Genomic DNA, 17,159 nt, shown 5'->3' with positions numbered 1-17,159 from the left:
GAGCTCTAGATCTAGTAGTTACAACCAAACAATGATTTTGTCTGCTTTTGAGCTAACACTAGGAGTAGAACTTTGTCTCTCTGTCTCTCTTTTTTGTTTTGGTACTGGGATGGAACCCAGAGCCTTGCACAAGCTAGGGAAGTGCTCCACCACTGAGCTACACCCCAGCCCTGAGCATTACTTTAGGTCAATACGATGGCAATATGTGATGAGTCTCATGTAACTTTTCAGCCAGGGAGGATGAAAATTATTTCTGTGTGCAAGTGAAGCCCACACCAATTGCGTACCCTGCACAGTCTTTAGTTTTACAGGATTCTGATTATAGATCATCCAGGATGGTTGAAAGAAATCAAAAAAAGATGAACTTGGAAGTCAATTAATTCACAAAGCAAAGACTTCTGGATGTCAGAACTGGGCACACAAGGAGATCTCTGACTCTGACCGGGTTGTACCCATTAGGAGAGAAATGTGTTATGAAACAGGACTATATGAGAAGGTAAGGTGGGCAGGGAAACCGGCTAGGAAGAGGGAGAAACAAGTCAGTCAGAAAGAAGGATTAGGGAAATTGTGCTGTTCCTGGAAAGGCCAGTAAGAATTCACCAGGAAGACACATGAGGGAAAAAATGGTGTGGCTTGCAGAGTGTTTGACACTGGAAAATGCTTGGAGGTTGGGGAAGCCCAGGAAAGCAGCATCCTGGAGGAGACTGGCTGGGATCTTTAGTAAAACCCCATCTAACGTGGGATCCTCTCCCAAATCCTATGTACAGCATATCCTATACTTTACCACTGGATCACTTATTTATCCATCCATCCATCCTTCCTTCCATCCTTCCTTCCATCCATCCATCCATCCATCCATTCAACCATTTATCCATCCATCTATCCATCCATCCATCCATCTACCCATCCATCTATCCATCCATCCATCTACCCATCCATCTATCCATCCATCCATCCATCTACCCATCCATCTATCCATCCATCCATCCATCTACCCATCCATCTATCCATCCACCCATCCATCCATCCATCTATCCACCCATCCATCTATCCATCCATCCATCCACCCATTCATCCTTTCACCCACACACAAGTTTGTTCATTAATAAACATTTATTGAAGGCTGTGTTGCACACCCTGATGGGAAGCTAGGGGCAAATAAGACTCCTCCCACCCTGCCTTCCAGGAGTTGACCTTTCAGGTGGCAGGATGGGATCGTCTCTGATTCCTTCACTCTCCTGGAGTTCCTCCTGAGTCCCCCAATTTCCAGACCTGCAATGCAGTCCCTGCCCTGGAATAACTCCCACTTAGCTGGGGAGAGACAATCTGGGCTCAGTCTGTTTCAGGGGAGCATGGGGTGCAGCAGAGGGCTGGAGGAAATGTCCCTGCCCTTCATTTCAGAGGGGGAAATGTCCCTCTGCACCCTGCCACAGCCCACCCTGTCTCCCTCTAATATAGTTTATTCCTCAAAGACCATGATGAAAATGAAATTGTATTTCTGCAATCTTTTATAATAGGATGCTTAAAAACTAGAAAGTGACCAGTCACATCCCAGATGTGAGCCCAGAGGTCCTGCCTGGAGAATGTGAGTGGTCACTTACCTTTCCAGATCCAAAGGCATGATTGTGATGCTGACTTTCACCCAAAGGCCAGACATTGGCTCAAAGTGCACTTCAGGAGCCACTCTCAAGGACTGGCATCTCAGCAAAGCCAGGAGCACTGGGGCAGGAGCCAGGGTGCCTCCCCTGCTCTTTTCCTAGCCCTCCTTCTTCCTCCTTTCCACCAAGACTGAACTCAGCGCCTTTCCATCTCCCGTGGGGCAGCACAGGTAACTCTGCAGCACCAATGGTTTGGTGAGTGGAAGGAGGAAGTCAAGGGAAGCAGCAGGTGACAGCCACACTCCCGGCTACCTCCAGCTCTCTCCTGCCCCAGCCCTTCTGCCTTTGTTTGAAGATATAATTGAGGGATCAGTTTTCTTACCTATATCATGTTTCAACCACATTTCCCTCTTCCCTTTGGAAAGCTCTGGGTAGTGTGTATCAGGGCCCAAATGATATTCTGAGTGTTTGATCTGGTGATGTCATTCTTGAAAGTCACACTAGGGATAGTGATTAGCGATTCCTAGAGAGAGGAAAACCGGGCACCTGTAGATGGTCACTTCCACATTTCATTGCAGACTTTATTAATTATGGGTGTCCTTCCTTGTTCTACAAGGCTTTGAGAAGGCCAAGAGGAAGCATGTTAAAATATAAATAAGCAGCAAAACATCAGAACCAGAAAGATTAAAAGATAAAGTAACCTGTGTACACCCAGGTAAAAACTGAGCCAAGAGAAGAAGGCTGTACATTTCTGGACTCAAATCATGAGTCTGAATCTATGCTTCCTGGTAGCCAAAGAGAAAGAAGGAAACAGACACAAAGATACACTGAGTATTACTCAGGCAGCGAGTGACATGGGTGATGTCATTAGGAGCAGCCTCGTGTTCAGCCATAGAAGATTGCATGAAGAAGAACTTGTCTATCACAGAATATTTCCATCTGTCTAGGGGAAGGGGTTGGAGACTCTGGTAGCAATAGGAAAACTGTATGTGGCATAATGTGAACCTTTAGAAAGATAGAAAATGTTGTCTGCTGTGATTCTCAGTGACCCAGGCCACTGTGTGGATACTGATGTGTACCAGGTGCAGGCGGCCAGGGAAAAGGCTGGCCACAGAGGTGTTACCCCCACCACGCTCAGATTTGCAGGAAGTCAGTCCTGCTGCCTTTGCAACTGAGACTGGTGGAGTGGGTGGTGAGTTGGGCAGGCTCTCCGTGTCTCGCCTGTCTTTGCCATCTCTCAGAACCATTGCTCCCCCCAAAATGACTTTCCAGGATTCCTTAAGCCCCTGGGCGGAATCGCCCTGCGGACAGTGTGGAAGTACCCTCCTCTTTCCATCACCTGGCTCTCATGGCAGGAGAAGCAAGAGTGTCATTTTCGCTTAATCTTTGAAATAATTTCTCTTCTAGAAAATCATCCTAAGGAAGCTAAAATCTGGCCAAAGATTTAGCCACAAAGATGTTTACATCAGAACAGAGAAATAGAGAAAATGCCCATGTTAGGGATTGGATGAGCAAGTGATGGGCTGTCCATTCAATGGAACCTCAGGCCGTTATTAAAAATGATGTTGTTGGGACAATTTAAATGGCATTGGAGAGACGTTCCTGGTGGAGTGTTAGGTGTTAAAGTGAGCACATGGCAGTCTGTCCTGTGCTTGGGATCTGGTGACGATGCATGAACTGAGAAGCAAGCTGGGAGGAAAGGCACAGGGAGGCAGTGGATGACCTTGTAGCAGGACCCCTCTGGCTGCATGTGGAGGACAGATGGCCACATGCAGGTCAAGCTGGGCCTCCAAGGAGAGGACAGCAGCTTGCACTTAACCATAAAGAGGTGGAGGTGGTGAGAGGGCTGTGATTCAGGATCTCCTTGGGGACCTGCATAGGGTATCGGCATGAAGGAGAGGGCATCAAGGGCCACCACAATGAGCAACAGGAGGAGTGACCAGGTCCCCACCTGGGGAAGACTAGAGTGAGTAGGGTGAGGAGAGGGGAGGGGGAAGGGATGGAGGGTTCTCTCCAGCCCAGGAAGCTAGAGGTGCCGACCAGTTGAATGCTGACTGTCACAAACTGTGGGATCTCAATTCAGTTATGCAACCCGGTAGTCCCTCAATTTCCTGGTGTGTCAAAATGGGCCCAGTAGTGTGCCCACCTCATGGGGACATGGTGAGGATTCTGTTAATTGTGACTTGCAAGTGCACTTTGTATCCAGTGAAGCAGAGATCTGGAAAGCTCTGAACATCTATGACTGGGCTAAGAGTCTGTCCCCTTTCCCAGCGAGGACAGGGCTCTGGTCAGAGTGTGACTTGTGTTTCTCAGCCAAGAGAGCCTGGGGAATCTGGTTCTGTCTGAACTTCAAGTTTCCTTCTGATTTCCAGGCAGAACACCCGACGGCTGCACTGGGGGGCACCTGACCTCTGCTCCACCCACATGAGCATCTAGGATGAGACTATGATGTCACATTTCATCTGCCAGTGACGGTCACTCCTAGCACTGGTTACAGATGGGTCATGCTCACACAGCAGTTGTCTCCAACAAGGGGACAAAGAAGAATAGTGCTGAAGCCATCATTTCAGGCTGCTCGTGCTGTCATCTGCGTCCCTTGTGTCTTGCCTGCGAGGCTCTTGATTCCTCTGTGTGGGGTTTCTGGTCGAGAGCTCATCTTGGTGGGTGTCTCCCGGGTTCCTCTGACGTGTCCTGATTACAGGAACATCCTTTGGAGCTTCAGACCCTCTCCCGCCCGTGCCTGTGGGCTCCAGGGGCCTGTGGTTGGACTGCAAGAAGCCTCTGTGGGGTCCCCATGCTCCTGGTCCCCTGTGCTTTTGTTCCTGCTCAGGGACAGAGAGGTGGTGCCTCCCATGGCTTCCTGGGAGATTTTCTTGTCCTGGTTTTGATGACGGACCAGCTCTTTGAAGTCCAGGCTCTGTGCAGGGGGTCGGTTCCATCTGGTGTCCAAGAAGACGTGCACCGACGCCCCCAGAAGTCTCCTCCTAGTTCCATTTCTGGGTCTGAAACGTGAGCTGCGCGAGCCACTTCTTACCTCTCCGGCTTCATTTTTACCATTCCCAGGGCTTCTCCTTTTGTGTGTGGTGCTCACACACAGGTGTACTATTATGCACACACCCACACGTGTTTTTTTGTGTGACTGCATACAGAGACACACATATAATTATATAATACATTCGTATCTCATATACATATATGTTTATGTAAATAAAATGACAAATGTTTGGGGCATTTCATCCATCTGGATGTCCTATCAGTGATTTCTAGGACTTAACATTGGGAAATAAAGAGCTCCTTTAGTGAGTCAGTATGTTTCATTTAAAAAAAAAATATATATATATATATATAACTTGTTGCAATTTCCATTTTTGCCACAACTGCCAGGAAGCTCAGTGTTAAGTTTAATGTTCAATCAGAGCAGCAATATTGGCTTGAGATATTTTAAAAATGATTCCTGCTATAACTGTTTTGATGATCTTATTATATACATAATTTTATTACAACCTTCTGAAGACTGAAGACACTAGTGTAGAGAACTATCACCAAAATTCTCTGCATTTCTCAAAGTGATCCCAGGACACTGCCCACGCGGTTCTCCTCCAGATTGCTGCTGCATGTCTTGTGTGAACCTCTGGCTGTGACCTCTCACCACTGCCTTGTGATAACTCGGGCAGAGCTAAATAGAAGGTCTTTTCTTTTCTTTCTTTCATTTTTTTTAATCATGTGTGTTGTTCTTGGTATTTTCAAGAACTGAGAAACTCTTGTGGAGCAGGAGGCTCATGGAACTCAGAGCTGGACAGGCTTAGTCTGAGCAGGACACTCACTCTGCCTCTCACCGGCTGAATGCCTGGGGTCTGTCACCAGCATTTGGGGCAGGGGGATCTCTGCCACAGAGTCGCTGGAGGACAGGCAACGGGCAGGTGGAAGGTGCCCGGCAAAGGTCCATTTACCCTCCCTTTTCAGGTTGTGATTCCTGTGGCTTCTAGAAAGTTCCCGAGCACCCCACTCCAACGTCTCTGCCTCCCCAGCCTCTCTCCCCTGCCACGAGTGGCTGCTGGTGTTGGGCTCACTCCTCCTGCCCCAGCCCGTGTGCACCTGGGGGATCTGCCTGGCACAGTCATGGGGGTGCCCACTTGGCACAGCCCTGAGTGCCTGCGGGAGGTGGCCAGCTCTGGAGATGGCTGCTGATCTTTCTGGTCTGGCCTTGGCTCTTCGGAGGGGGAGAAGAACTGGCCGCTCAGGCAGCGGGAGGGGCAGCTGTGGTACAGTGAGTGAAACTTAGATCTTCAGCCTCCTGAGTCCCAGCTCTGCCCATGCCCTGGGGACCTGGAAAGTTCTGTCCTCTTCTCTGTAAATTGGGTGGGTGGACAAGCCATCTCCACAGCATGGTTAGCAGGATTGATGGCGACTTAATGCCCACGGAGAGGCAGTGAAGAGCTTATGTTCCTGCACATACAGCAGAAAATGATGGCTATATTAAATAAGTGGACTATTTTCAGTCCACCTCATGGGGTATGAGGCAACACTGGATGAGCCCTATAGGCTCTGTCCCTTGCTGGCCCCATCCCCTGGAAATGTCTGACCCTTCCATTCACGCCCCATGGCCCCTGGTTCAAGGTTGTTCCCCTCCGCCCCATCTCCTGGATTTCCCATCACCTAGGATGGGTGGTCTTCTCGTCCCAGGGACCCCTGCCCCTTTTAGCACAAAGGTCTTGGAGGACTTATGAAGGAGGAGGTGTCCTGTGGTGCCTGGTAGAAGAATACTGCCCGCTGGGTGGCAGAGTCCTGGAGGATCAGCTGCTTTCTCCTCACAGAAGGGCAGAAAGGGAGTTGGCACCAGGAAACAAGCACCCAAGGGCTGACCCAGGACTGTGCAGGAGGCTTGGCCCCCTGCTGCTGAGAACCCACCCTCTCTGAGACCCCATGGATGCTACAATCCTGGGGTTCATCTTCAACCTAGCCCCCTCCTCCATTCTGGGTTCCTTCAAGAGCTTCTTTTGTGGAACCCTTGATGACCCAGGGTAGGATCCTATTCAGGATCCTCCAAATCTGCCTGACCACTCCATGTCTCAGTTTCGGTGAAATGGGAATAATAATAGTACCTACTACTTTAACTGTTGAGATGATTAAATAAGATGCGGTAGGTCAAGTGCTGAGCATATGCACATAGCAAGCACTCAATTAGCATCAGTGTGTTAGTCAGGGTACTTCATACTCGCTGTTGTAACAAACAATCTCCGGGTCCCAATGACTTGACCTGATAAAGGTTGGTTTCTGGCTAATGTTACAGTCCCATATGGAGAAGAGCGAGCCGCTTCCTACGTGGCTGCTCAGGGATTCAAGCTCCTTCCTTCTTGTTTTGATGCATCTTCCAGAGTCCTGTGGTCCAACATGGTAGCTGCAGCAATAATTTACGTTTAAATTAATTAAAATTCAACAAAATTAATAATTTAGTCCCTCTCTTGCTTCTGCCACATTTCCAGTGCTTCATAGCCACACGTGGCCACTGGCTGTCATACTGTACAGCATAGACAAGAAGATTCCTGTCATCCGGAAAGTTCTATTGGATGGTGCTGATCAAGGGTCTTTGCCTGATCCTCTGAATGGAGCCATTTATGATTGAAGATAAGGAGGGTCCCATGCAGGGGTCCTCATGGGTCAGGCTTGGGAGCCGTGAATGTCACTTCTGTCCTTGTCTCCCTGGCCAGGAGGCAGTGACACAGCCCTGTCCTGACTCCAGAGGAGGCTGTGGAGTGCTTCAGCACCACATTCATGTCCTTCACCACTGGATTCAATGTGTCCAGTCCCTTCCATTCCATCTGTGACCCCAGCCACCCTCCCTTTCTCACCCCACGTGGTCCTGGAGGAGAGAGAGCACCAGAGGATGCTTGGAACCCTCTCAGAAGACCACAAAACCTACTTTCCAGAATTTCTGGCTCACTTCCCCTCACATCTCATTGGCCTGAACAGTGGCTATTCCTGAACTAATTCTTACCCAGAAGAACCCCAGGTGCCAACTGGCCATGACTGCTGCCCGAGGTGGGCAGGAGTCAGAGAGGATGGGAGCAAACCACAAAGCCCTGCACGATGCCCTGCTTGGTGCCTGGGGTTCTGCAGGGCTCTGGAGGACCGGGCCTGGTCTTAGCCTGGTCTCTGCCTGCAGGGATTTCAGAGCGTCCTTACCTGTAAAGAGTTGGTTCTGAGCACAAGGCCCTGGGGTTGCTTGCTGAACTGGGCAGAATCTGCCAGCACCATGCCATGCACAGAGCCATGTGACCCTTGCCAGTTAATGTCGAGATGCTCTGACTTTTGTGTTTTTTAGATTACGGTCATGTCAGACAGCATCCGCAGGAGCGAGAAGGAGTCTGCTCTGCCACGCCTATTTCTCTTTTCTTTTTCATCCTGAGCTCCCGGGTCCCTCTTCCTCTGCTTCCTGGCTAGCAGCCCTGGCTTCTCCTCTCCTCCCCCAGCTGGGTCTTAGTGTTCAGGTACCTTTCCCCGTTCCCTCCCTAATGAATGCAGAGTGCTTTATTTATTTATTTTGTCAGAGGCGCCCAAGCATTTAGCAGTTACCAATGATCAACAGTACATTTTGCAAACAAGTAATAAATTTTAACAGCAATTTGTCTATGAATTGTGACCTTTTGATGATGTATTTGATTTTTCCTGAGAAGTTGAACTTCTTTGTCATCCAAGTTTGATTCATATTTTAATTTTTTTAAAAGCAAATGGTCTGTATAACACATTGCAACATTGAGCTGATTGCAAATGCTATTTTGGTTACAGTCAATATTTTTAATTTATGCTGTTGGAGATACACAGGGAGCCCCCGGCCCACTTTGCCAACAGCTGCAAATCCACACATCTCTGCCCCTGACATTTTATACTCTGTAGTTTTCTTAATGTTGTATGGATTTTTTTAAAAAGAAAGAATAATTTATGCCAGTGCCTTTTAATGATGCACCTTTAACCAAAGATAAAACGCGTCCTTGCTTCCCTCGATCCCACCCTTTTGGCCTGGGTGCCGCAGATCATTTTCCTACGGAAAAGGCTGTCGACTCTTTGAATCCCCCAACTGGTGCATTACTTTGTGTTAATTACCTCAGGACGGGAGAGTGGCTCAGAAGCAATCATCTTTGTTTGTTAACACACCCTAGCTGCAGCACCACTCCCCATAAATAAAACATAACTGAGATTACAATGTCATGTTCTCCGGGACTCCAGACCCTGGTAACTGCTCTAGCAGAATGCACAAAACACCCCCTGGCAGCCCAGGTCCCTCTGATGTGTGTGCTCAGGATGGCTTCTCGTCCTCAGCTACTTGGTGCCCACCAGACCCTGGCTGCCTCTGGGATCCCCAGGTGTTGCAAGGTCTGGAAGGCTGGTGGTCACTAACTTTCCTTGGAAGGGTTAGGCTTGTGAATATGCAGAGGTATCTTCAGCCACTTAGAAGGGGTCTAACAGAATGCAAAGTCATGGTCAGGGATTTAGCTTCCATGAATTGGAGAAGCATCCGTGGGACCCTCAGACAGAATCACAAATTTATTCATTTATGCCAGTCATTTGTTCCACATGTATGTGTGTGCATGCATACACATGGGATATGGCTGATAAAAATATATTTAATAAATTACAACAATACAAATAGTAAGATTATGGCAAACACCAGTTTGAAACAAGAAGAGAGATGAAACCACCCAAGGAATAGGATTCTAAAGCTTGATTGGCAGGTTTGGCTCTGAGCTTCCTAGCTGTTGATGGAAAAATGGATAAAAGGATGATGGTCATCAGGATCATCCTGGTCATCAGCATCTACTCCTCAGTAGATGCCACGTGTTCCTGGCATATGAGTCTGAAAGCAGTTTCTCTGATGGGTCCTCAGCTGGCATTGTGCTCCTTAATGTGGTCCAGGGCCACTGGTGGGAGCTCCTGCGGAGCCACAGACTGAGGCACAGTACCCACTGAGAGCCCAGTTCCTGCACCAAATGGCCACAATCCTATTTATCTTCCCCATGTATAACTTCTGTCTGCTTTGCATTGACTCAGTTACGAAGATCACCTAGTCCAGTCCTCAGGAATTAAGCCCAATGCACCTCTAGAATTTGTAAAGGACTCTATTTATTTTATTTTCAATTTTTTAAAAAAAATTTATTTGTTGTTTTTTAGATATATATGACAGTAGAGTATGTTTTGACATATTATACATACATGGAGTGCAACCCATTCCAATTAGGATCCCATTTTTGTGGCTGTACATAATGTGGAGTCACACCGAAGGACCCTATTTTAGCATTCCATTGAGAAGTCTGAATTCCTGGTAATATTGTTACATTCCTGGTGATCCTCCTTGGCAAAAAACTCTTCGCTAAGTATGTAGGCAAAGAATTGAAATGTCCTTCATTTTCAGTAATCACACTTTGTTTTTACTAAATTACCGATGTGATCTTGAATGCATGTGATATTAAATTGTTTCTAATGTTACATTGGAACATATATTGGAGAAGAGCTTGTAGATTTTAATTTTGTTAATCTTGTTTTTTTTTTTTTTCTCAGTAATTTGCTTTGGAAAATGAAGATCATTTGCTCCACCTAAGTGGACCTCGTACAAAAGAGTTGAGAATCATTTATAGGAGCAACCACAAAAAAATCACAGTAGCTTACTTACAAAAACACATTCACAAAAAGAATGTAATAATCCTAAATGCACAGGCATCTGAAAATAACTTCAATCCCCATGCAACAAAAACAGATAAAATTAAAAAGAAATAGATGGAGTCACACTTTCAGTTGGAGATTTCAATATTCCTTTCTTGATACTAGGTGAAGCAAATACAGAAAATAAGTAAGGATGTAGAAGACATCATTATCAACCAACATTAGCAAATGCATTTGACTGAATTGCTATTTATAGGACTCAATCAACGAAGTCAAAATAAGCATTCTTTTTAAGAAAACAAGGAACATTTACCAAGGTGGGCCATATTTGAGTTTATAAATTGTCTTAATAAATTTGAGTAACTGGAAATCAATGAATATGTTTTTGTTTGTTTGTGTGTGTGTCTGTCGGTCTGCATGTATATATATATATATATATATATTTTTTTTTTTTGATCACAGTTGACCTGAACTAGAAGTCAATAAAAAAGATATCCGAAAAATTCTCAAAAAAATTAGAAAGTAAATATCATACTTTTTGATGATTCATAGGTCAAAGACCAAATCATAAGGAAAATTAAAAAAATAATTTGAAGTGAATGAGATTATCAACTACATATATCAAAATTTGTGGGACATAGATAAAACAGTGCTTACAGAGAAATTTGTAGCATTTAATCCTTATATAGAAAAGAGATTCTCAAGTCAATGATCTTATCTTTAATTTTAAAAAAACTAGAAAAAGTAGAGAAAATGAAGCAAAAAATAATTGGATAGGAGGAACAAAAAAAGCAAAACCAGAAAGCATTGAAATAGAAAAATAATTTTCTACTTTCTAAATAATTTTGTAAAACAATTTTCTATTTTCTAAATAATTTTCTAAACCAATTTTCTCTATTAGAAAATTAATACAACTAAAATATTGATAAAATTCACAGGTCTTTAGGTGAACTAATAGAAAAAAAGAGAAAGACACAAATTAAAAATATCAATAATGAAAGAGGGGACATCACCACATACCCTGCAGATATTTGAACAATAATAAGAGAATGATATGAATGCCTTTATGCTAATAAATCCTACAACTTAGAAGGACAAGTTGCTTGAAATACACAAAGCCCTCACAAGAAGAAATAGACAGCCAGAATAATTCTAATTGCATTTAAACAATTGAATTTGTAGAAAACTTTATTCACAAACAAAAACAGAAGATTCTCCCAGCTCATCTGCCTTCAATGGTGAATTGTATCCTCTATTTAAGAAAAAAATATTAATCGTATGCCAACTCATGTGGAATCTTAAAAAGCAGTATCTTTTATAATTATATAAAAAAACATTTTAAGGAATCAATATAATAAAAAATATAAGTTTCTATACTGAATACTGCAAAATGTTGCTGAGAGAAATTAAAGATGTGAGTGAATAAAGAGACACACTATGTTCATGGATTACAATGCTCAATAGTGTCTCCCTGTGTTTCACCATATATTTAAAGCAAACATAATTAAAACCCAGCAGGATTTTTATGATATCATTTGACAATCTGATTCTAAAATTTATCTAGAAATACTACGGACCTTGAATTGTCTGAATAATTTTTAACAATTAGAGTACTCAATGTGATTTCAAGACTCACTGTCAAGTTACAATAATCAAGACTGCATATATAAGCAGACTTGCTTACATATACAGGAATATAGGTGAAACTCAACTGCATTGTGTTAAATGAAAGAAGCTAAAAAAAGAAGCTAAGGACTTTATCTTCATTATTCTGTTTATGCAAAATTCTGTAAAAGGCAAAGCTGTGGTGATAGAAAGCAGACTAGTGGATAGGAGGGCTGGATGTTGAAGGATCGGATTGATGTCAACAGGGCACCAGAGAACTTCTTGGGGTGATGGAAGTGCCATAGGTCATGAATTTTGTGGTAGTCACAGGACTGTACACACTTTTCAAAACTAGCCACACTGTATGCTTAAAATGGGTGAATTTTACTGCATATAAATGATATTTCTCCAAAGTTGAATGATTAAAAAAAATAGAATGCCTAAACTGTTCCCCAGATAGAAGGAAAGGTGGAGAGCTGAGGAGAAATACATCACTCTGCAATATTCCAGAAAATTTTAATCATCTTAGAATTAATATACCAAATATTTTGATTAAGTTGTTGAATGTGAGAACTTTGAGCCAGACAAGAAATTCCCAGCATTTTTACTGTCCCCCTGCCCCTTGTCCACTGCATAACATAGTCTCTGTCCACCTCCCCAGCACTTCCTTTCTCCCCTTCTCTGCTCTTGCTGAGCACAGACCACCCGGCCCAGCCCTGCAGCAGCCCCCCTTCTCAGGAGTTTCAGACCTGAGTTCCAAGGCCGGAAGAGGTCCTTCCTGGCTCACTTCCTCAAAGATCCAAGGAGATTTTCCTAGATTTTCCTCTTGTACCTCCTCCCATTCCAACTCCTCCGACGCCCATCCTACCTATTCTGCACTTAGTTGACCCCTGGAGAGCCTGCCCCCTGGGTCCCGAGTCATGCCAGGGTGTCTGGGACGCAAGGGTGAGCTCAAGTTAGAGGGGCGCGTGGCTTCCCATGTTGGCCCCTTCTCCTGAGTCAGGCCACCCTTAAGGGTCGGGTGTGGGCCAGGGCTGACTCTGCATCTCCAAGAACCAGCAATGGGGTCTGGCACAGGCTCAGTGCTCAGAAATGAGGACTGAATCCCTGGGGACGGTGGAGGGCTGTGTTGCTCTTTCCTGGCCACTGGGAATGGATGGGTGGACACAGAGGCGAGAGGCAGGGTAGGGGCCCTGTTGCTGTTGTTGACTACTTTGGACTGTCGTGAGTGGCCTTGGCTGTCTCTTCTGGATTTTAGCCTTTCTCTGTCAAGGGCACTCAGCACCTTCCCTGGGCCCCCCAAACCAACACACACACACAGACACACATACACACACACACACACTTGCACACTCACACACACTTCGAACAAAGGGTGGGGGCTAGGCACCAAAGTCTAATGACTAGTTACCCCAGGACAAGTCAAGGTACACGGCTCTGGGGTGAATAACTGGAAGCAGGGGCCTATCAGAGACAGAGGGGGCGGCTGAAGCAAGACCTGTGGGGCTCTGGGGGCCCTGGAGGCTCCTCTAGGCCTGCTTCCCACGTTACGGGCAAGGAGACAGGCCCGGGAGACAGGGACATGGAGTTCTGGTTGAGGAGGCCGGTTTTGCAGGAACACACCATCCCACGAGGCACAGTCCCACACTGTCCTTCTTCATGGCCCATGTGCACCCCTGGGGGTCCCTCCCTCTTTTCCATTCTTGACTGCCTGCCCTTCTTTGCTCCTTCCCTGAAAGTCTCTCAGAATCCCTGAGATCCCCATCTCACCAAGACCAATGGCATTTTCTGTGACCATATGTCATGAACTCTGAGCAGCTTTGGGGTGTAGGGCCACACCCCCTTGGAAAGCCACTTCCCTTGGCTTCTGGTAGCTTCCTCCCAACTCTACCTCCCAGATGTCTGGCCATCATTCTAGCTGCTTGGAGCACGTCACTGCCGAGCTGCCTGCCCCACACTGCAGTAGCAGGACAGGCGGGTGGGGGGGCGCCCGCTTCTCTTCTTGCTCAGGGAAAGGCAGGACCCCAGCTTTGACCTCCTGCGCTCTCTCCTCCCCAGCGTCCGTCATGGAGTTCTTGCTGAGAGCAGCAAAGAAAGCGCAGAGTTTGGGGTTAGCCGGTCCCTGCCCGAATCCTGGCTCTGCCCTCTATCAGCTTTCTTATCTCATGTCAGCCTCCTCCCCTCAGTTTCCTCCTCAATGAGAAGGTTTGATGGATGTCACAAGACTTCGCCCAGAGACCCAGGCAAAGTGCCAGGTCCACAGGAGGCGCTCTGCAGACCCCAATATTGTTTTTTGAGGAGATGGATCAAGGTGGCAGCTTACAGATCTGGGTCCTGGACAGGAAGAGATGACACCTGTCAAAGGAGGGACTGCAAAGAGCTCCGGGAAGGACATTATGAAGTTGTGGCCAGAGCTGAATGAAACCGGCAGGGGCTGGGGCGGTGCCTCAGGGCCACCTGTGCTGAGCAGTCTTCTTCCCAGGCCTGAATCCCAAGCTGGGGGGGCTCCTGGGATCGGGGGAGACTGGCAGATGGGCAGGGGGGCCTGACTGGAGCTGAGGCCGTCCACAAAGGACAAATGGGCCAGGGGAGGCTCTTACATGTGCTCTTCTTTTGCTTGGAATGCAGCTCTGCGCCTCTGCCAGTCCCTACCTAGCGCTCTCCCTGGAGGCTGCTCGGCCCTCAGCCTCCATGGGGACCCCTCCCACACAAGGAGCACACTGCCGCCCTGCACCCTCCGGAGCCCACACTGAATTATTTATACATATGCATATGTATATTTTGAAATGCGCTTTGTGATCTCAAACACAAATATACATATTTATATTTAAATATACATCTATTTACACACATATTTATATTTGAGATCACAAAGCACACTAAAAAATTGTATTCAACATGGAACCCAAACAGCTAATATAGATGAAAGTGTGATTTCTCATAGACATTCGTTTTGTAAGTTGGCCTCACAGCATGAGTGTGAGTGGGAGCGAAAGGGTCCCTGCCAGTGTCCACTACCTGCTTGGCAGGCTTGAGACTGGCTGGAGCTGCCCTCGCCACCTTGGGCAAGGACTTGGCTGGCTGCAGCTAATGGGAAAATAAGAAGGACCTGGCTAATTTTTGCTGAGGATGTTCAAGTGGGGCTCTTGGCAAAGCTAATGATGGCAGAATTCTTGAAGGATGGGTGGGGTGACGTCAGGAGAAGATGGGCTGGGGAGGTGGGGCAGGGGGAAGTGGCTTGCAGAGTTCAGGACCTGGCCCCTTCAGACAGGAGCTTGTGTGAGGCGGAACTTGCACCCTGAGATGGCCTGGGATCAAGGAGGAGCCAGCAGCCTCCTGGGAGACCTGCCAAAGCTCTTGTTAGGGAGCTCTTGGTGTGGAGCTCAGAGGCTCCAGGAACAGGGTCTGGTGTCCTTGTATCACCATGTGAGCAGGAATTTCTCAGGAATCCCCATGGGGCTCCCAGACGGTCCCTTCAAGGACTCCAGCGCCAGGTACTGGGCGCAGGTTGTTAAGCCTTTCTCCACGGGGTGCTGTGATGTTCGGGAAGGCGGGGGCGTTTTGCAGGTCCTGGGGCTCTGGGTCTGCCACCTCCTGAGAGCTGAGGAAGGCAGGATGGCACAAGGCAGCGCTGGAGGGAAGAACAGGACCTCTGTGCTGAGCTAATCACCGCCTTGTAATGTGGCAGAAAATAGGGCCCCGAGGTCCAATTCTACCCTGTAACATTTGGACATTTTATGGAAGGTGCTGTGGTTTACGACAATGCACAAAACAGGTAATTGTTTAGCAAAATGTGCATGTCAGAACTCGGTGACCTCTGCAGCCTCCTTCCACTCCTGGTGTCTTCTTATGGTAATGAGGTGCACTTCTGCTCTGTTCTTCCTGAACTCTTCTCCTCCGCCCAAGAATAACTGGTAAAATGGATGGGTGGGGAGGTTTTGCTTTTTGTATGCTGGGAAAATGTTTAATCAGGTCTTCAGAGAAATTTCCAAAGTTTGGGGAAAATGCAAACTAGCATGGTGAGACCATCTAGAAAGATCTCCAGGGCGTGGTGCAAGAGACCCCACGTGGCCACCACCTTGAGGATGGGGTGTGCATGGAGCTCTGGGAAAGCAGGGGAGTGGGGTTGGTAAAGCAGCCTCTGACCCCAGCCCCGTGTGTGTGCCAATCACTGTATTTTTACTGTAATTTGCATCTAAAGGAGTGCAATAAACAGTACAAAAGATAAGAATAATGGCGAGTGAGGTAAGCAGGGGAAGGTAAGGAAAGAGAATGAAGGCAGGGGTGAGGTTAGTATGCTGCCTGTTCTTTTGTGCTTTCTAGAAATTCAGCTCAAAGTTTTCTAACCAATAAAGCAAAGACAGAAAACCAACCTGTCCCCCATTTCCAGTGTCCTCAAGATCCAAATCTAAATTCAGAAATGTTGCTCAAGAGCCCATCACTAAAATGCTACCTCAGAAAAAGCCTGAGCTCTTGGGACTCAGAACGAGTTCGAATCCCGGCGGTGACACTTTCTCACAGGGCAGCTGTAAACAGGTCCCTCCCTTTTCTGAATCTCTGTGCCTCCATCTTTAAGATGAAGGTATTAGGTTTTGTTCTTTTCAAGCTGTCCTAGGTCAAATTGCCTGGCCTAGGACTTTGTGAACTCAGCTTCCCCTAAATCAACAGTCATAGATTCCCTTCCGCAGGCCAAGCACCATAGTAGGTAATGGAGGTAGGTAAGAGCCATCTCTGTCTTCCCTGGCCTCACACTGTAGTGTGAGTCCCCAGCTGAGGAGGCCAGTGTCTGACTTGGTTATCAAGAGGTGAATGCTTTGGCCTGGTTGAACAAGTGGTAGGAATGGAGGACTAGGAGGTGAGGGCTGGGGGTGGGTGGAGGAGACCCAGGGGAACCTGCAGGTCTTCTTCATGGTACTGGGTGGAAAACAGTCCAACTCTTCCCCAGGGAAGGTTAATGATGTTACACAGGAAGTACCACAGGAAGCTGCTGTGTCATGGAGGTCCTGTTTGAACTCCAACCAGGAAGTGATTTCCCTATCTCAATAGCCTAGATGGGTCTCTTCTATCCCTATGGTCAGCAAGGCACCAAGGGCACAGAGGAAGATAAGACTTAGGTGTCAGGAATCTTCAGGTTAGTGAGGGCAAACTGCAGATCCTGAGAACAAGGCCACAGCTCAAAGCTTATTAGAAATGCAGATTCTTGACCTCCTTATAGTCTGTGCTGATGTCCAGGAATCTGTATTTCAGTGACCTCTCTGGAGGTCTGGCACATACTAAAGTGGGTGTAGAGCCCGTGGGGCG

This window comes from Marmota marmota, unplaced genomic scaffold (assembly GCF_001458135.2).
Source record: "Marmota marmota marmota unplaced genomic scaffold, marMar, whole genome shotgun sequence".
Classification (NCBI taxonomy): domain Eukaryota; kingdom Metazoa; phylum Chordata; class Mammalia; order Rodentia; family Sciuridae; genus Marmota; species Marmota marmota.
This window is presented reverse-complemented; position numbering follows the sequence as displayed.